The sequence below is a fragment of the Carassius gibelio genome, chromosome A21 (genome assembly GCF_023724105.1).
Source record: "Carassius gibelio isolate Cgi1373 ecotype wild population from Czech Republic chromosome A21, carGib1.2-hapl.c, whole genome shotgun sequence".
In the NCBI taxonomy this organism is placed as follows: domain Eukaryota; kingdom Metazoa; phylum Chordata; class Actinopteri; order Cypriniformes; family Cyprinidae; genus Carassius; species Carassius gibelio.
This window is the reverse complement of record NC_068391.1, coordinates 1,309,757-1,331,574: the sequence shown is the minus strand read 5'-3', so window position 1 is coordinate 1,331,574 and position 21,818 is coordinate 1,309,757. Positions and strand designations below refer to the sequence as shown.

At 36.1% G+C, this 21,818-nt stretch overlaps 1 protein-coding gene across 11 annotated transcripts in view; it reads right to left on the bottom strand.

Moving 5' to 3' along the window:
* LOC127941565 (alpha-adducin) overlaps positions 1–21,818 on the bottom strand; it is a 190,907-nt gene that overhangs the window by 16,446 nt on the left and 152,643 nt on the right. For 8 of the 11 annotated variants that reach the window (XM_052536756.1, XM_052536752.1, XM_052536755.1 and 5 more), the window contains exon 1: positions 1,583–1,753. The gene's annotated coding sequence lies outside the window, so the exon portion shown is untranslated. Of the gene's footprint in view, positions 1–1,582; positions 1,757–21,818 lie in introns of those variants that run through there. The other 3 variants (XM_052536751.1, XM_052536758.1, XM_052536754.1) reach the window with 3 other exon arrangements.

Genomic DNA, 21,818 nt, shown 5'->3' with positions numbered 1-21,818 from the left:
TTGTTTAGTGTAACTTAAAATAACTAAAACTGAAATAAACTAAATTCAAAAAATTACAATATTTAGAAAATAGCTCTGTTATTCACAGGTAACACCCTTCAAAATAAAAAATAACCCATTTGAAACACTCAACATATCGCGGTCAACAATAAATGTACCTATTTATATAAATCAAAATATGCATGATATTCTTTATGAATTTTGTGGGGGGTTTTTTTTTACTGCACATGCAATTCTGTCTTAGACTTTGCCAAACGAAAGCATCCTACAGCAGCACAATCATATTTCTAATAGCTTTTGTGTATAGATCATGCTTCAGAATGTTGTCTATGGAAGCTCAACCTTTGGAACAAAATTGTGTTTTACTGTAGATGTTTTCAGATGATTTACACTGTGCAAAACAACAAGAACACACACAAGACTGTGTTGCACACAGCTGCTCATGCAACAGAAAATATTTCCTCTTTAAAGCAACAGGCCACTGCTTGCATGAACATCTGATTGACAGAAGAGGAGGAGAGAGAAAAAGAGATAAAATGAGAAACACATTTTCATCTCTCCAGAGGTTTGACGGAGAGAGACAAAGAGAAAAATCACACTCAATCCAGGGGTTTCAACATCAAAATAGTTGATAAACCTGATCATTGACTCTTTATTAAATGAGTCATGTTCTAATCATTGACATATGTCCATTATACATTAACACGCTAAGTTTCAACAACTTCTGACAACTGTAAAGATATTACAGAACTACTACTTGACAGAAAAAAGCAGGTTTTACACCCATTAGCTGTAGATCTGTAATGGCCTTATGGAAAAACAAGCAGACAGACGTTTCAGTCTTTCTCTTTCTCTGAGTGACAGACTGTCAAGACACCAGTGAATATCTGTGATTAGAGCAAACACACACACACACACACACACACACACACACACACACACACACACACACATCTCACAACACAACAGACCTAACGATAACTAGTGATGAACCGATATATCGGTCAGGCATGGATGGTCACTTGGTGTCAGTTCCAAGAGGATGGAGTGCATTTTCATGCCACAAAACTTCCTGGTATGAACTAAAGCAAGGGTTTTCAAAGTGGGGTCACAAGGGAGTGAGCCTATTATTGTTAACATATCATATCATTATATTACATATTACAAATATCACTTTAAAACAAATCAAACTGCCAGAAAACAGTCGACTATCTTTCTGAAGTCAGAGAAATGCGAAGAGATTTCTACAATTTGCAGAATACAAAATACTCGCACCTTTGAAAGTGACAAATGCAAAGATTTTATTTGCATTCGTGCGCGTGCACGGCTGTAGTGACCCTTGCGGGTGCGCGCACTCTTTCTACACCTACTAAGCGTTAATCTAGGGTGACAATCGTGTCAGAAAACGCTCGAGTAACCTTAAAATCATGAGAAATGTCCTAACATACACGACAAACAGGTTCGTCCTGCGGAAAGCGAGCGCTGGCGACACTAGCGAGCGCGCTACTAGCGTTCAGGCCGCGCTACTAAAGCCCTCAGGAGAATAATCCAGAAAGAAAGAGAATTATAAATTAAAACTTACGCTTGTTTGGGTCTAGATGCGCGGTTGGAGTGGACAGCAACTCGGGAACAGACGGGTAGCTCGAAGTTTTTCTCCGTTAGCAGGATTTTGTCCGCTGTTTCTGTCTGCAGGCAGCCGTTTGTTTCTGTACGCGTCTCACAGACTGGGGCGCGCCGCCCACCGCTCGCTGAGGTGAAGAGGCTTCTGATTGGTCAGCGTCACACGAGCTCGCGCCCACTTTACGAAACAGCCTCTGATGTGAGCCGCCCACATCAGCGATGGGCGGGGCCTGTCCGTCCGCTCAAAAACAGCGAGCTTTTAGTATTTAGTTTAAATCTATTTATTTTTTAAATCTATAATGCTTATAGTTTGAACCTGTATATTTTGTAATGTACATGCATATATAATTATGCAATCATTAAAATAATAAAATTAATGTGCATGCTGCAATGAATGTAGTAGTAGTAAAGCAGTTTTTATATTTTTTTATATTTGATATATTAGTTTAATGTTTTATATATAGGCCTAACTCAAAAAAAATTGTAATGTGAAAAATGCATGGCACTAGCAAAAGGTCATCAAGGTCATTTAAAGTGATAAAATGTATAACTTAAATGCAATGTAATTCAGTTTAAATTTACAGTTAGTCATTTAGCAGATGTTTTAATCCAAAGCGGTTTAGAAATGAGGACATTAAAACAATCAAATCCAACAAAAGGGTATTAATATGTAACTGCCGTGACAAGTCTCAGTTAGTCTAACACTGTACAAGTAGCAAGGTATTTTCTTTAAATAATAAATAAGAATAAAACAAGTCAAAAGAATTGAAACAATAATAGAAAATGATGGTGTAAGATACTTATTTTTTATAATAAATAAATAAAAAGCAAAAAGATTACTTATTAAGAGAATATAGCATTAGAGGCTCTTACTAACTCTAGAAAGAGTTTTTAGAGTTAGAATAGAGAGCTATTTATTTATATATATTTTTAAAGAAGATTTAAGGTTTGTCATTTCTCAAACTAACCACATGAGGTCGCCACTTACACTACTTTATTAACAGTAAATTATTAATTTCACTTGTGGTCATTAGTCGTATTGTATAGATTTTAAATGTTTTAAGATCTAAAATGTTCTGGTAAAAACAAGGTTGACCATGTATATACTAATGTGACTGGTGCCTACAAAGTCACATCCCTCACCCACCTGGGTCAGTCTTTGTTCCTGCTCCCGAAGTATACCGTGTTCGTCAAATGTCTGAAACCTACAATAAGAACAGTTAAAATCTGGCTGGAAGGTGCTGACTCCACTCTCATCAATAAATTGTGGCAAGGCATTCAAACTATCACAGACTACAAAACACCCATCCAGCTTGGAATCAGCACATCCATCTGCAACTGGATTCTAGATTTCCTTACTAACAGACCTCAGTTTGTTGAATTAGATAACCTCTCCCCCTCCATCATCACCCTTAACACTGGTGTGCCACAGGGCTATGTACTGAGCCCTCTCCTGTACCTGTACTCCCTCTTCACCCATGACTGCATTCCTGTTTAAGGCTCCAACACCATAATCAAATTCGCAGATGACATCACGGTGATGACATCATACTCTGCTTAATACTGTATATAGCAACTCCACTGTACATCTCTGTCAATCATAGCTTCACTTACTCTACACTTATATGTATATACAACACTATATTCTTGCACTTCTGGTTAGATGCTAACTGCATTTCATTAGCTCTGTACTTGTATTCTTCATAATGACAATAAAGTTGAATCTAATCTTATATTGTAGTTAATGGATGACTGTTTGAATTATTATGCCATTTATACACACAGGTTCCTAGACTTCATTCGGCTCTTGTGCCTCAGGGATGGTTACGGTTAATAAGTTTTGCATATGGACCTTAGTGATGCTGTTGAGTTAGTTGCAGCATATGAAAATGTTGTTTTATGCTCATTTTAGCACAGATTTGTGGTTTGTTACGTGGTTGGATTCCATCCATCAAAAGATCTGGTCCAGAATCAATGCAAAAAGAAAAGCCTTGACACTGAACTCTTCTCTGAGTAAAGGCCCGTTCACACCAAGAACAATAACTATAAAGATAACTATAAAGATAACTATATCATTACAGTTATTGTAATGAATATAACCAGTGCTTTAACTGGGCCGGTACGCACTGGTACTCAGTACCGCCACTTCCAAATATAGCTCTTGAGTGTACAACCACCTCTCTGTGTGCCCAGAACGTGCTTTTAGCGTACCTGTACGTTCATTTGGACATCTGTTTTAATAGAGGTTTTAATCCTTTGCCTTCAATGCCGCTTTTCAGAGCCCCCTTCACAATGCACGCTTCCTAATTCTTCCTAGTTCGGAGCATAGCTGTCAACCCTCCCGTTTTTTTCCGGGTTTCTCACGTATTTTAGGTCTTTTCCCGCTGTCTTCCCGTTTTAGTATTTTCCCGTAAAATATCCCGTAATTTTACACTATGGGTTAACTCAGAACACGCATCTATCTGTGTCTGTGAAGTGGCTTGCACTTGGGTTGCTTGACCTCCAGTACAGCAGGTGGCAGTAGCTTAGGCCACCATCGAAGAAGAAGACAGTTACAGCGGCGCCAGCGGGCGGGAGGAAGCATAGACAGTAAAAGAAATGGACACAGCGACCCCATTGGAACTCAATTGAGACAAATGAAGCCCATTTTTAGCGTTTTTTAGCACTTCCGTTTCTGACGCGCAGACTCAAACGAAGCTTGACGACGTCAGCAACCTGTCTGCCAGATGTAAATCTTCTAGTAGCTGTGCGTGCAAACTGCCATCGTTAATCTTTCAGAGACGGCGAGCTTGAGCGGGGAGTTCTTTGTCCTGAGTGAGCAGGAGTAAGTATTCTGATTAATTATTTTGTATAGTATTTTAAAATGTAACGCCAGTACGCCATATTAAGTTAATTGCCTGCGAGCTTCTCCTCCTGTCTGTACGGTAATGCGACAGAGAGCCGAGTGGTTATGACGCAATCGTTAGCCTATTTTTTACAAAAACTGTTTATACGGGGCCATAATGTAACATAGAAGCCCTGCTGAAAAAAACAATAGAAACCATTACAGAAATTCTAATGGTTTCCATTACAAAACCATTACAAACCATCAGCAATTAACCATTAAAACCATTACCAAATGGTTTCCATTACGTAGTGTGTTTTGGGCATATTCCATTAGGATTTATTGGTTTGTATTGGTTTCCATTACAAGTTTGTATTGGTCACGATTTGCACATAATGGTTTCCATCACAGTTTTGTATTGGTTCTGATGGTTCCATTACAAGTTTGTACTGGTCTTTATTAAAACAAATTTAATGGTTTCTGTTGGTTTTGTAATGGTTTCTGTTGGTTTTGTAATGGTTCTGATGGTTCCATTACAAGTTTGTATTGGTCTTTATTAAAACAAATTTAATGGTTTCTGTTGGTTTTGTAATGGTTTCTGTTGGTTTTGTAATGGTTCTGATGGTTCCATTACAAGTTTGTATGGGTCTTTATTAAAACAAATTTAATGGTTTCTGTTGGTTTTGTAATGGTTTCTGTTGGTTTTGTAATGGTTCTGATGGTTCCATTACAAGTTTGTATGGGTCTTTATTAAAACAAATTTAATGGTTTCTGTTGGTTTTGTAATGGTTCTGATGGTTCCATTACAAGTTTGTATTGGTCTTTATTAAAACAAATTTAATGGTTTCTGTTGGTTTTGTAATGGTTCTGATGGTTCCATTACAAGTTTGTATTGGTCTTTATTAAAACTAATTTAATGGTTTCTGTTGGTTTTGTAATGGTTCTGATGGTTCCATTACAAGTTTGTATTGGTCTTTATTAAAACAAATTTAATGGTTTCCGTCAGTTTTGTAATGGTTCTGATGGTTCCATTGCAAGTTTGTACTGGTCTTTATTTGCATATATTTAATAGTTTTCGTTGCACTTTTATATTGGTTCTGATTTGAATGTTTAACTGATAGCTGGTAATTAGGCCATTAATTAATATAAGTAAATAATTTAAATTATTAATACAAACTGTACACAGGTTTTGTCAAGAATATAATGTTTTTATTTATTTAAACTTCATACCAACCTTTCAATAGCAAACAGTTCAGGTTGTTTTGCAAAGAATTAAGAATATGCACCTAAAATCAAAATTATTCACAGAATACTCAACATAGCTGGAATTAACACAAAACCTTGACATTACATTTTATTTTAATTATTGTTATTCATTAATGCATTATAGAAATGCAGGAACTATGAACTGTTTTTGTGGCTTGTAGCTGTCTCAGACCTGCAAAAAAAAAGGAAAAAAAGGGACAATTCATTAGGACAATGTACCACATTACCAGTATGTGAGATTATCCATACATATATTTATATGGCAGTCTCAAAAAAGTTATTGATTTTTCTTTCATGCCTAAAATCATTAGGATTTAAAAAAAGATAATGTTCCATGAATATATTTTGTAAATTCCCTACCATAAATGTTTCAACTTAATTTTTTATTAATAAAATGCTTTGCTTTGGATTTAAAATATTTTTCACAATATTTAGATTTTTTAGCACCATCAGATTCCAGATTTTCAAATAGTTGTATCTCAGACAAATATTGTCCTCCTAACAAACCATACATCAATGGAAAACTTATTTAGTATTATTATTGAAATAAAAATCTAAAAAATAAAAGAAAAACAATTATCCTTGTAACTGGTTTTGTGGTCCAGTTTCACAAATAGGCTTGAATAATTACATTATCTACTTTTTATGGTACATAGTCTCTATTCACTTCGAGTCATATTAGATAATAGGTTGTAGCAATTCCATTCGGATATGGATATGCAAACACTTACCACTGAGTTTTATCTGGTTTATGTCACTGATCTCCTCATCCAGGTATTTCCGTACACTTAGGAGGCGTTTATTTCCTATAAGGTGTGACCTTTTTTCTTCAGCTTCTGAGACAGACACTCTTGTTTTGAACACACACACACACATACACACGCACGCACACACATAAACAAAAATTGAAATTCAAGAACTGATGGACTAATCTCAGACTTTAAATCTGACCACTCTCAAGTGGAAATTAAGTAGCATATGTGACCTGTGCTGGTAAAGTTAATCACAATGAGCAAAAATCAGTTGAGGTTTTTTTTCTCATTAAAAAGTCCTTCAAAATGATGTATAACTGTATATATATATAAAAAAAATGACTGAGCTACACCCGTTTGAAGTTGAAAGAGTTGGCAAAGTCAACTCTTTTCTATTTTCTAAAGGTTCCAAACCAAAATCACTGAGCAACATTGCATCTTTTCCTGCAGTTCTTTTCTTAATAATAATTCACTTTTTTATTTTACATCCGAACAAAAGCATTCAAGTAAGAAAAACTAATAATCAAATGTAAAATCCCTTTATTCATTACAAATAAATTAATTATTAAAACTATAAAAGCAGTTCAATTAGTCATTCTGTGTATACAGGTGCTCGTCATATAATTAGAATATCATAATTTCAATTCAAAAAGTGAAACCTGTATATTATATTCATTCATTACACACAGACTGATATATTTATTTATATCTGACAACTAAGGAAAATCCCAAATTCATTATCTTAGAAAATTAGAGTATAACTTAAGACCAATACAAAGAAAGGATTTTTGGAAATCTTGGCCAACTGAAAAGTATGAACATGAAAAGTATGAGTATGTACAGCACTCAATACTTAGTTGAGGCTCCTTTCCCCTGAATGACTGCAGCAGTGCGGTGTGGCATGGAGTCGATCAGTCTGTGGCACTGCTCAGGTGTTATGAGACCAGGTTGCTCTTATAGTGGCCTTCAGCTCTTCTGCATTCTTGGGTCTGATATATCACTACTCAGCAGCAGTACAGTCCTTTCTGAAGCGAGACACTTCTGGTTCTGTCTGTTGTTCAAGAGTGTCTTGACACAAGGAATGCGAAGCTGAAACCCATGTCTTGCATACGTCTGTGTGTAGTGGTTCTTGAAGCACTGACTCCAGCTGCAGTCCACTCTTTGTGAATCTCCCCCACATTTTTGAATGGGTTTTGTTTCACAATCCTCTCCAGGGTGCAGTTATCCCTATTGCTTCTACACTTATTTTCTACTACATCTTTACTACTCTCTATTAATGTGCTTGGACGCAGAGCTCTGTGAACAGCCAGCCTCTTTAGCAATGACCTTTTGTGTCTTGCCCTCCTTGTGCAAAGTGTCAATGGTCGTCTTTTGGACAACGGTTAAGTCAGCAGTCTTCCCCATGATTGTGTAGCCTACAGAACGAGACTGAGAGACCATTTAAAGGATTTGCAGTTGTTTTGAGTTAATTAGCTGATTAGAGTGTGGCACCAGGTCTCTTCAATATTGAACCTTTTCACAATATTCAAATTTTCGGACATACTGAATTTGGGATTTTCCTTAGTTGTCAGTTATAAACATCAAAATTAAAAGAAATAAAGATTTGGAATATATCAGTCTGTGTGTAATGAATGAATATAATATACAAGTTTCACTTTTTGAATGGAATTAGTGAAATCAACTTTTGGATGATATTTTAATTATATGACCAGCACCTGTATTTATCAGGATATATATATATAACTGTAATTTGAATGTCGGATTGAAATGAACACTGTTATTAGAGTAGTTAATTGTTAGCATAAGTGCGGCTAATAATAATAATTAAAAAAAATAATAATTAGCATGTTTTTGTGTTTTGCTTTGGTACTGAAATTGGTACTGTGACAACACTAATAGTTAGACCTCGATTAATGTGTTCAGGTGCACTGCAGGTTGGAGCAAAACTCTGCATGTAAGTGGACCTTGAGAGACAATGTTGAGATCTCCTGCAATATGTTCTGAGCATGCACTATAAAGAGACAGAATGACTTACAACACTGGTGTCCAGTCCTAGGCTGGAGGACCACCGTTCTGCAGAGTTTCTGCTGATCCTTGATCAGCTGCTCAGGTCTGCTTAACTGGGGTTGGAGGTAAACTCTGAAACAAGAGAAGACAACCAATATTATGAAGTAAAAAAAAAAAAAAAAGATTCAGAAATATGCACAACGTTTGAAAATGCACAAAGATGAGAAGAAAGTTATGTGTTTAATGAGAACTTTCCACTGAAGAATAAGAAGCAATATTAAGTCACAGATGCATTTTTATTAATTCTTATTAATATTGTTTAAATATGTTACAGTAACCTTGTGCTTTATCAATTATTTTCAGTCTCTGAAATAGAAAAGATCTATCAGTGCTGAATGGCATCATACATACATCATATGTAATGATATTTAACAAGAGTTCTAACACTGTGTCGTCACTGGACAGCACAACAAAATACAACAGAGCCTTTTATAATCAGTGATGCTCTCTACACTGGATGCGGCACGAAACAACAAATCACAGACGGTGATCTGATGCCTTTTCCCATTTATGATGTACTGACACAAAGTTTAAATGATTTTTAACAGTCACTTTGGTGTGAGAGTGTGTAGCTTGGAGATAGAGATTTTTTTATGTTTCTGAAATAAGTCTCATGTACACTAAGAAAACTGCATTTATTTGATCATAAATAAAAATGGTAATGTTGTGAAATATTAGTACAATTTCAAATAACTGCTTTATATGTGAATATTTTGTACAATTTTATTCTTGTTTTCACAAAGCATGATTTCTGAAGGATTGTGTGACACTGGAGACTGATGCTGAAAATTCAGCTTTGATCACTTATTAAAACAAACTTAAATAGAAAATAGTTATTAAAAAAATGGTAATTTCACAATTTAACTGTATTTTAATCAAATAAATGCAGCAGTGGTGAGCATAAAAGATGTCTTTGAAATACATGACAAATCTGACCCTTACATTTTTGAATGGTGTATGTTTGACGAATTGCTTACTATTCATGGTTCATAATGTCTAAAAATGTTCTTCGACAGGAGATATGACTAGAGCACAGCCATCAGCATGGAAGAACCTAGGAACATAAGCACTGTCACAGAGACAACAATATTTATTATACAATGCCAGGTATAAGGCATATACTATAGCAGAGGTGAAATGCAGAAAAGAAAAATAATAATTCACAGAATATATAATTTATATAATCATTTACAATAAATATATATATATTTTAGTTTAACTTATTTAGTAATGCTCCTACAGCGTGGACATCAAAATGTGTATGTTTTCATCCTCTCTGTCAGCAGCTCCCTTCAGAAATGTTAAAATCAGGAACTTCTCCTGCGTCATAGAGGTTTTTTTCTGGCACTTCTGAAATCACAGAACAAGTTTGTATTTATGTGTTTACCATGAAAGATCAAAACCTGAAGGTTTCAGTCCATTTTCACGATCTATGTAAGTGATGTAACGTTATCCGGTTACGTTAGTGCACATTTTAGGATTAAACAGTGGATACATTTAGGGTTAAATTAATTCGGTTAAGTTACTTCCATTCATCCATTGATATATATGGAGAGAGAGAGAGAGACAGAGAGAGAGAGAGAGAGAGAGAGAGAGAGAGAGAGCGAGAGAGCGAGCTCATCTACACACAAGATGACATTAAAAGCCCAAGCTTAATAAACAAGAGCTCATGTCTATCGTTACCTCTTGTATTTAGCCTTACCTTTGAGATGCTAACGGACTTTTTCTGACGACGCTAAACCATTTCTATAAAGTAAATATTAAACGAAAGTGTATAATTTACATGAAATAAAGTGTCAGGAACACTTTAATGTACTATTTGTGTAATTTAATAGACTAAACTTACCTAAAAAAAAAGTGAAACCACATTGAGTGTCAGCGATCAGCTGCTTGACGGTTGGGCTGCCGCCTCGTTTCCATGGTGACGTCCTCCGCTCCAGTTCTGCGCGCGCGCACATTACAGCACGTGGAAGTCACGCAGAATTTCACTGTTATTTCACATCTATTTTTGGGCTAAATTTGGACCAAATCCGACAGACAAAACAAAGACCAACTTTTCAAGTCAATTTTGAAGGCCATGACGAGTCGAGGTGATTTAAAAAAAAAAAACCATTAAATGAATTAAAAATAACCTTTCCAAATGACGTATGGTGGCAATCCAAGACACTACATACCACCAATAGAAGAAAGCAATTTACCAATAGAGACCCACAGGGACCATTACAACCAACATAATTCCCATTATAACCATTACAAATTTTGTAATAGTTTCTATTGTTTGTGTGTTCATTTTTTTTCAGCAGTAGCCTACCCACTAAGACCATTACAGTTTTCCAAAGAAACCACTAAATTTATTGGAGTCATAATGGTTTCTACTGGTGTCCAGTAGATACCACTAGAAGTTTCTAAAGGTGTTCTATTGGTCCTTAATGGTATCCAATAGACAATACACGCCACCAATAGAAGAAAGCAAATTACCAATAGAGACCCACAGAGACCATTACAGTGTCCATTAAAACCATTAGAATTCCAATAAGAACCATTAAAACCATTACAAATTCTGTAATGGTTTCTATTGTTTTTTTCAGCAGGGAGGTAATGGAGCCCTTTATACATTGTTGTGTATCTTTAGAAATAAATAATGGACAAACGGAGTCTTTAAATGCCTCAGATGTAAAGTTATTCGCTGTCAAAGTGACGCCAAAATGAATGGGAGTCAATGGGAATGCTAACGCAAGTGAAGTTCTGCTAAAAGATGGCAGCCCCCACCCGACTTCAACTTCCGGTCGAGTTCCTTGCCCCTTGGGAGGAAGAGGGGAAAAGTAGCGGCAAGTGAACTTCGAGAGAGTAGATGAGTGTGATGTGCGATGATGGATTAGGACGCCGAATGCCAAAATCACTGAATTAATCGCCAACCAAAATTATGTCGATATTTGAGTAAATGGGAGTCCACCTTCCACTACCTGACAAGCAGCCATGTAGGTCCAAATTATGCCTACTGCAAAAGTTGTCGTTGTCGGGAAAAACGACGTTTCTCAGCACGAAATTATTATTAATATTAAATTATTATTAATATTACCTTGTTCATAAATAAATCACTTTTAACATATAAATTGGTCTGTCATTCTTTAATATATATTGTGTAGTTATAAACTCTTTAGACTGTTAATGATTAGTGCTTTTTTTTTAAGTTTGTGGATAAGAATCGTGTAAAAAAAAAAAAATCCCTTATTTTGGGGATGGATTCCGGGAAATGTCCCTTATTTTCAATGTTCAATGTTGACAGCTATGGTTCGGAGTATGGAGCGTGAATCATTTGAAACAGTTTGGGAGTTCGGAGCTGGATCGCGAATCATTTGAGTCAGTTTGGGGATCGCAAATCATTTGAATCAGTTCGAGAGTTCGGAGTGGAATGGCGAATTTGAGTCAGATCGGGAGTTCAAAGCGGATTCGCGAATCATTTTAGTCAGATTGGGGAACGTGAATCATTTGAATCAGTTCGGGAGTTCTAGCGGGTTCGCGAATCATTTGAGTCAGTTTGGGAATTGCGAATCATTTGAATCAGTTCGGGAGTTCGTAGCGGGTTCGCGAATCATTTGAGTCAGTTCGGGAGTTCAAAGCGGATTCGCGAATCATTTGAGTCAGTTTGGGAATTGCGAATCATTTGAATCAGTTCCGGAGTTCGTAGCGGGTTCGCGAATCATTTGAGTCAGTTCGGGAGTTCAAATCGGGTTCGCGAATCATTTGAGTCAGTTTGGGGATCTCAAATCATTTGAATCAGTTCAGGAGTTCGTAGCGGGTTCGCGAATCATTTGAGTCAGTTTGGGGAACGCGAATCATTTGAATCAGTTCGGGAGTTCAAAGCGGGTTCGCGAATTATTTGAATCAGTTTGGAAGTTTGAATGCAGTAATGCAGAAGCTCTTTCTAAGGGTATATTTTCAAAATTCTTTTGCACATTTTATTTATGTTCAGTAGTTCTTTCTAGCTCAAGCAAATCCACAAACTAATAAAAGGATTTATTATTAAGGTTGCCTGTTGACTGCTGTATATAAAAGCCTTTCAATATAGTTGTTGTTACCTCAGGGGATGAGGGGAGTCATCAAAAAAATAAAATAAAAATAAAAACAGAATATATATATTTTTTGTGGCTATAATAGAGTACCGGCACCTCTTTTGGGCCACTTAAAGCACTGATAACAAAGATAAGGTCAACATTAGAAGAAACAAAAAAGAGGTTGAAAACCAGTTCAGGCGCATTCTCCATAGCTTCATGCATCATAAAATATTTTTGAGACGTTTACTCGGTCACTTCCTGTCCTTTGTTTATGACTAATCTGTCATAATGTTTATTAGACGTCAGAATGGCATGATTTCTCTTTAATATTGATGCATTGTTATGTTTTCTGCAAAGGTTCCTGCCAGCAGGATGACAAGAAAACTAAAAGAGATGCTAGTGAGACAACACAGTGCAGAAGAAGAAGTAAACAGTATGCACTGAAAGACAAAGATTTGTGTGTCCGGAAATGAAAAACCAGACTGGGTTTTTAGTTAAAATGAATAAAAGTGACTTTTATCAAGAACACATGTGAAGTGAAATCCTGCAATAATAAATATAAATATATTATATCACATATTAAATCAAATACTTACTTATGTTTTAAGTAAGAACATTTAAATTTACTGAAAATGCGTTCACCCTCAGGTCATCCCAGATTAGGATGAGATTGTTTCTTCATCAGATATTGTGATGTTTTTATCAGCTGTTTGGACTCTCATTCTGACGGCACCCATTCACTGCAGAGCATCCATGGATGAGACACTGATGCAATGCTACATTTCTACACTTTACAAGAAATACTATTTCAGTTGTTCTTCAAAATTGCACATTTCATTCACTGTTACTCGCAGTTTCTTTGAAATAATTTGTTAAATTCACTAGCAATTTCTGAGTGAAAATTATTTTTTATTTTAAGATATATATTATTTGTTTGAGTATCTGCATTATAATGCTTTTTTTTTAATAGCACACACTAATAAATCATCTTTTTAACTGGACGTTTTATTAAGAAAATAAAAATTTGAGATGAAATTAATTTTCATAGATGCTAATTGAGAAATAAACACAGTTGACCTTTCGTTGAACTATAACACACACTCTTCTATCCTCATGTTATGTGTGAGTTCATGCATGTGTACTTCAGCTCTCTTTTGATGAGTCAGCACACACAATGTGATTGAGTAATTTACTTCTGGTTCTACAACTCTTAACTTCTACACAAGATCAGCCTGATGTTTAACCAGTTTGCTTCATTTCTATTAAGGACCAAGTGAACCAAATGTTGAATTGAACAAACTGCTTTACATTCAGATGAGATTTGATGTAAATAACATTTAAAATCATTGAAAAAATACAACTAAATTAGTTTTGTGTGTGTGAGTGTGTGTGTGAGAGAGAGAGAGAGAGAGAGAGAGTGTGAGAGAGTGTGTGTGTCTGTGCCGTGAAATGAGAGTGTGTGTGTGTGTGTGAATGTGCCCTGAAGCGAGAGAGTGTGTGTGTGCCCTGAGGTGAGAGTGTGTGTGTGTGTGTGTGTGTGTGTCCCGAAGTGAGAGAGTGTGTGTGTGAGCGTGTGTGTGTTTGTGTCCCAAAGTGAGTGTGTGTGTCCTGAAGTGTGTGTGTGTGTGTCTCGAAGTGAGTGTGTGTGTGTGTGTGTCCTTAAGTGAGTGTGTGTGTGTGTGTGTGTGTGTCCTGAAGTGAGTGTGTGTGTGTCTCGAAGTGAGTGTGTGTGTGTGTGTGTGTGTGTGTGAGTGTGTGTGTGTTTGTGTCCCGAAGTGAGTGTGTGTGTGTCTCGAAGTGAGTGTGTGTGTGTGTGTGTCCTGAAGTGAGTGTGTGTGTGTGTGTCCCGATGTGAGTGTGTGTGTGTGTGTGTGTGTCCTTAAGTGAGTGTGTGTGTGTGGGTGTGTGTGGGTGTCCCGAAGTGAGTGTGTGTGTGTGTGTGTGATGCGATCCATTTACGTCATGACCTGTCAATCATCCTGCGCTAACCTTTATACAGTCAGAAAATTACAATGTTGGAAACTTCCAGCTGAACTGAACAAAGAAAGCCCTGTTGTTTCTCAATGTGTGCCTCACGTGTCTGTTCTGATGTAAACAGAAAGGGAAAAAATAAAGTAAATAATCACATGCAACCAACCAAATAATTATGCAGAGTTAAACCAATTAAATTAGAACTACTGTATACACTGAGGGGAAATGATTTTACAGATTGTTCAGAGATCATTAAAAAAAATATAATAATAATAATAATAATACCTTAATTAAAGTACACATAACCAAAAATGTTTTGAACGTTCAGAAAACATTAGCAAAATGTATATAATGTGACCCTGGAAAGCAAAAGCAGTCTTAAGTCTCTGGGGTATATTTGAAGTAATAGCCAAGAAAACACAGATTTTTCTTTTATGATATTAACTAAAGATCATGTTCCATGAAGATGTTTTGCAACTTTCTGTAAATATATTAAAACTTAATTTTTGATTAGTAATATGCATTGCTAAGAATTAATTTGAACAACTTTAAAAATGATTTTCTCAATATTTATATTTTTTTGCTCCCTCAGATTCCAGATTTATAATAGTCGTATCTCAGACAAATATTGTCTGATCCGAACAAACCACACATCAATGGAGAGATCATTTATTCAGCTTTCAGATGATCTATAAATCTCAGTTTTTAGAAATTGACACTCATAACTAGTTTTGTGATCCAGGGTCATATATTTCTAGTTCAGTGACATTTCTTCTTCACATTTGGATGCATTAGGCAATCAGTTGGCTCTCATTGGTGTCTGTGTGAGTGGGTGGAAAGCATCTGAAAGTGTCGGCCTCACCAAACAAGTTTCATTATCTCTCCCTGTATCTCCCGGTGTGTTTCTTCTCTCCGAGCGCTTGTTCATTTCTCCGCAGTCAGGGTGATATCACAAGATTTTCAGTCACACACAGATCTGACGTGGATGCTTCTGCTCCTCATCGATTCACTTTATACACTCATCAGAAAGTGAGTAAAACATGTTTATCCTAATGTGTTGTAAAGCTGAGTTTGAAGATGCCATGTTTATGAAAAGGAGATTAATTATTCGAGTTTGGGCGAATGTTGGCGAATATAAAATCATTGCACTTGTCTTCTAGAGGAGATTGTGGAGGGACGGATCACACGTGGAGTATCAGACCCTACAGAAGAGATAAAGGCATTAAATGAGAGATGGACAACAGAGAGAAAGAGTCAAAGCCTAAAGAATCACTGAAGCTTTTTCGCAGAGAAAGCATGCAGCAAAAACCAAACAGTGAGTATTTTGTCTGCAGTTATTATTACAGAAACGGAAGGACGAGGCTAGCTGTCACAGTTTTTGATTCAGTAAATATTAAACAGCATAAAAGCTTTGAAGAATTGAATGAAATATATCATTCAATGATAAAACAAGGTTTGTGGAGGTGGATGATGGTGTGAGATGAGCAGCTGTTGGTTTGTACTACGAGTAACAATAAGCTCCTCCCAAAATGTATTTCCTGTTTAGTTAATACATGTTGACATTTGTGCGGGGCAAGTTGTCACAAAGAAACCTGACATTACACAGGTTGTTATTATAGGCTTTTTAACACAAAGTTAGAAACATAAAACTCAAATTGTTTGTCTAATAAAAAGTAAAAAAAAAAAAAAAAAATTTCATTTCTAAATTTCTAAATGTGTGACAACTTGCCCCTATTAGGCTTCATTATATGTTTGATTCATATCTTGATGCACGTCATTGTGTTTTATTGCATTCCTTTTAATTTGAAAGACTGAAATACACAAATATTATCCTAATTTAAGACAGTACAATATAAAACTACAGCTATAGTATTTGTGTCATTTACTGAAAAACGTTCCTGAAATACAGACCCCGTGACAACTAGCCCCGGTCTCTCCTGTATGTCATATTCTTTTACTGATGAAGTCCTGATTTAAACTTCAAACTGTTTTTGTTTATTCCAGTGTGTCTGGATTCAGACGGACATGTAGAGTTTCGTTCAGGTGAATCAGAAACTGTCACAGAGGAGGTGAGATAACTGATGTGTGGAACTGAAATAAGAATGAAATGTGTTTTAGCATTTGAAACAAACGATCAACCACATAGCAACATCAGAACACACTAGCAACTTAATAGCAACATACTAAAAAAAAACTTTGATTCGAACTCTCTGGCTAGGCTTTCTCTATTCAACATAAAGTTTGTTTTGACAAATCTAGTTGAAGAGCATTACAATTTCTTTCTTTTTTTTTGTCTTTAGGTGACTTCAGTACATCCCGCTTGTTCTGAGCTCTTCATCTTCTTCTTCTTCTTCATCTGTCATTCAGCAGTCAGTAATGGACCAGTATGTCTCCCTCTGCTGGACACATGCGCGTAGCACAAGAGGACAATTAAAGGGACAGTTTACCAAAAAAAAAAAAAAAAAAAAATTCTTTCATCATTTACACAACCTCAAGTTGCTCCAAACCTGATTTTTTTTTTTTGAAGAATGCTGATAAGAGAACAGATTCTGGTACCCATTGACCTCCATAATATATAACAAATTCAAAATAATGTGGCAGTCAAAGGCTATCAGCAAATGTTTGGTTGCCAACATTCTTCAAAATACCTGCTTTTGTGTTCAACAGAAGACAGAAACTCATACGGGTTTGGAATAACGTGAAGGCGAGTGAATGATGAGAGATTTGTCAGTTTTAGGAGAACTGTCCCTTTAAATCTTGTGTTGGTTCTGAGGGAATGACATCATCAGTGTAAAACACTAGATTGTGTTAAACTCTCTAGATCATCTGTGGTATTAAGCTTTTCTGTCATGGTGGTTGATCTGGAAATGAAGCTCAGAAAACATTTCACCAGTATTTTGCACCTCGTTTGACATGTTCCTCTCATTTTACTTGTTTCAGAGCCTAGAGAAACAAAAGATATTTCTGACCAGTCACTGTAACAAAGCTCAGATGAATGCTGCTTTACTCCTTTTCTGTTTATTTTTATATTTGTGTATAACTTGTATATAGTTTTTATTAAATAAAACCTCTGTGATGTGCATTACATCTAATGGTGGGGGATTTAATCACATTTGAACAATGAATAAAAACTTTATGTTTACTGTTATACACTGAAGATAAAGGGTTGTCATCATCTTTGTCCACTAGGTGGCACAACAGAGACAGAATGAGTCAGAGATCCGATCTGAAGCTGAATGAAGATCAATGAAAAGAATAGAGCTGGTTTAACTACATTAGTCAGTCTCTTTCTCCATCGACCGGCTGCACTTTGAGTTGCTCTTTCCAAACTTTGAGTGTTTTTACATGACTTTTAGATCATGCATGGGACTACATCTAAAAGTGTAATATTTCTACTTTCCGTCTTTCTCTTTTTCAGTCTCTCTTGAACCTGTAGAAAGTCATGCAGTGAGAGACATTGACAGATGAGATATAATAATGATTATTTGTCTGGAGCTTTAATAAAGCGTTATTACTAAAGACCCAAACTAGACAATAGCACGGGACTACGGTCTGTCTGTCTGTGTATTACACAGATTTAGTCTGAAGATGTCCAAATGTTTTCCTGAAGAATAGACGGATGGCCCTTCAAAAATAAAACATGGATTATAAATGTTTGACCTAAGAAGCTTTTGTTTATGAACAAAGTGACTAAAATCATTTGGGCCAAATGAATTTTTAGTTTTGTTCACTTTACCTGAACAATGCATGTTGAATTAATGCCATTTTGGCTATTTTTCATTTCAACATGATTGTGTCATGTTAAACTGACTTAAAACTGTCTCTCGTTGGTTTAACATAATGTTTTCATTTTGAAAGAACATGTTTCAATCAAGTCCCTCAAAATAAGTTTTACACTTCCCATCATGCTTTGCACAGGACTGGATATGGGGAGAGAAAATGTTGAAATAAAGTGTTATTTTATGCCGTTTTTAATAAAATGTGATAATAAGGAGACTTTTTCATGTATAATGCTCTATTATGTGGGCATTTTAAAAGACTTTATATTGGTGTATTTTGTGCGAGTTACCATTGTGGTGAAGTGTGGAGCTTGTGGTTGGGTTGAGGACCTGGTTAAAAGAACGTCTAAAATACTTAATAAAAAAAAAAGCAACTTTAATGAGAGTGCTAGTGTATGATGTACACATAGTAACATCCTTAAACTGCAAACAATTAACATCATGTGTAAAGAAAAGTTATATCTTACTTGCTAATGTTTTTATAACACTTTGGCTAAACTTGCATGGACAGTGGTTCTACATGATGTAAACATATTATCTCTACTCAGATATTTCATGTAGGATGAACTAAAGCAAACTGAGTAAACTCAACTAAAGGTAGACAAGTCCTTATAACTTGATTTATTCATGTCCAAATAACATGGTACAAACATGTGGAACCACTGTCCATGAAAGAATCATGTTCAGCCAAAGAGTCATTTTTTTGAGTGCAGCCAGGGGCGGATCTACCACCCCAATTGGCAGCAACGAATTAAAGGTTATGGCCAATTTGAAAATTTACGTTTCGTGATTCGTGATCCCGCTCCGAACTCCCAAACTGACTCAAATGATTCGCGAACCCGCTACAAACTCCCGAACTAATCCCGAGCACAGAAACTGCACTTGTTAAAATTACAAATGACCTGCTTCTTGCGTCAGATCAAGGCTGCATCTCATTTCTAGTCTTACTTGATCTTAGTGCTGCGTTCGACACCATAGATCATGACATACTCATAGATCGATTGCAAAACTATACAGGTATTCAAGGGCAGGCTCTAAGATGGTTTAGATCCTACCTGTCCGATCGCTACCATTTTGTTTATTTAAATGGGGAGTCATCTCATTTATCATCAGTAAAATATGGAGTGCCACAAGGATCCGTCCTAGGTCCCCTTCTATTTTAAATATACATGTTGCCCCTTGGTAATATTATTAGAAAATACGGAATTAGCTTCCACTGTTATGCTGATGATCCTCAGCTATATATCTCAACGAGACCAGATGAAACTTCCCAATTATCTAAGCTAACAGAGTGTGTTAAAAATGTAAAAGATTGGATGACAAATAATTTTATCCAATTAAATTCGGATAAGACAGAGATATTCATTATTGGACCAAAAAACACTACACAGAATCTTGTAGATTACAATCTGCAACTAGACGGATGTACTGTTACTTCCTCTACAGTCAGAAATCTGGGTGTTATATTAGACAGCAACTTGTCTTTTGAAAATCATATTTCCAATGTTACAAAAACTGCATTCTTCCATCTTAGAAACATTGCCAAGCTACGAAACATGTTATCTGTTTCTGATGCAGAAAAGCTAGTTCATGCATTCATGACATCTAGACTGGACTATTGTAATGCACTTCTAGGTGGTTGTCCTGCTTCTTCAATAAACAAGCTACAGGTAGTCCAAAATGCAGCAGCTAGAGTCCTTACCAGGTCAAGAAAATATGATCATATTACCCCAATTTTACAGTCTCTGCACTGCCTACCTATTAAGTTCCGTATCAGTTACAAATTATCATTACTTACCGATAAGGCCCTAAATGGTTTAGCTCCAGCGTACCTAACTAGCCTTCTACCACGTTACAATCCATCACGCACCCTAAGGTCACAAAACACTGGACTTTTGGTAGTTCCTAGGATAGCAAAGTCCACTAAAGGAGGTAGAGCTTTCTCACATTTGGCTCCCAAACTCTGGAATAGCCTTCCTGATAATGTTCGGGGTTCAGACACACTCTCTCTGTTTAAATCTAGATTAAAAACACATCTCTTTCGCCAAGCATTTGAATAATGTATCTTAAATTGTGAGTGTAGTTGCATCTTATCAAATGTGCATTTTTATTCATTAGCTTGGGTTAAACTAATTTTACTTTGTTGGATCAGCAGCTATGCTAATGATGTCTGTATTTTGTTTCTATGTTTCGCCACGGGATTTACATCCCGTGGTAACTAGGATTTACACAAGCTCCAGTCTGGATCCAGAACACCTGAGAAGAGATGATGCTGACCTTCAGAGGACCTCAGATGATGCTAACCCTGAATCAACAAACAGAACTAACATATATTGCTACTAGTGTGATTGCATCATATAATAATTATTAATTAATGATGTTAATAATGTTACTCGTCTGGCTGACTACGTCTTGTATTAATTTTTCTAAAATTCCTGTCATACGTGCACAAACTGACAGTCACCACCATAAGCTACTACTAAATATTGTAGAAACATAATTTTCTGTAAAGTTGCTTTGTAACGATTTGTATTGTAAAAAGCGCTATACAAATAAACTTGAATTTAACTGAATTGATTCAAATGATTCGCGATCCCCAAACTGACTCAAATGATTCGCGAACCCGCTCCGAACTCGCAAACTGACTCAAATGATTCGCGACCCCGCTAGGAACTCCCGAACTGATTCAAATGATTCGCGATCCCCAAACTGATTCAAATGATTCGCGATCCCGCTAGGAACTCCCGAACTGATTCAAATGATTCGCGATCCCCAAACTGACTCAAATGATTCGCGATCCCGCTCCGAACTCCGGAACTGACTCAATCTGCCTAGGGAACCAACTTCCAGAGGGAGCACCATCCCAGTTGCTCCAAAAAAAAAAAAAAAAAAAAAAAAACTTCTCGCGACCGCTCGCACCTCATGTTTGCGGCTTAATGTTCATTTTTGATGGATGAATCCAATCCAGCAAAGAGAAAAGAAAACTAAAAGTAAGAAGAAAAAAAACAGACATAAAGTTGACTTGAAGTTGGACGTTGGACGAGTCTCAAATTTAGGGAGCGTCTCTAAAGTTACATGCGATATTGGTATACACTTTTCTAATGTAAGTAGCATTTGAGGAGAATGACTTATAGTCATAAAAACAACTGTAATTGTTCATCTAGGTGTCAGCTATAATGCACAATTGAATTAAATGTTTGATATTCATTAAAATAAACGGTAAATCATATGTAAATTATGCTACTCTTTCACATGGGCTCAAATGCAAATTTGAAGCTCAATAGCATTTGAGGAGAAAGACTTGCAGTCATAAAACAATTGTAATCTGTTCATTTAGGTTTCAGCTACAATGCACACCTTATACATTTTTAATATATATTAAAATAGAGTATAAAACATTTAGGTAAAAACGAGGCCCGTTTATCACTTTCAGGCACATTTCTGTGAAAGTTTTTTTTTTCAGGTTCCCTTACGAAAATTACAC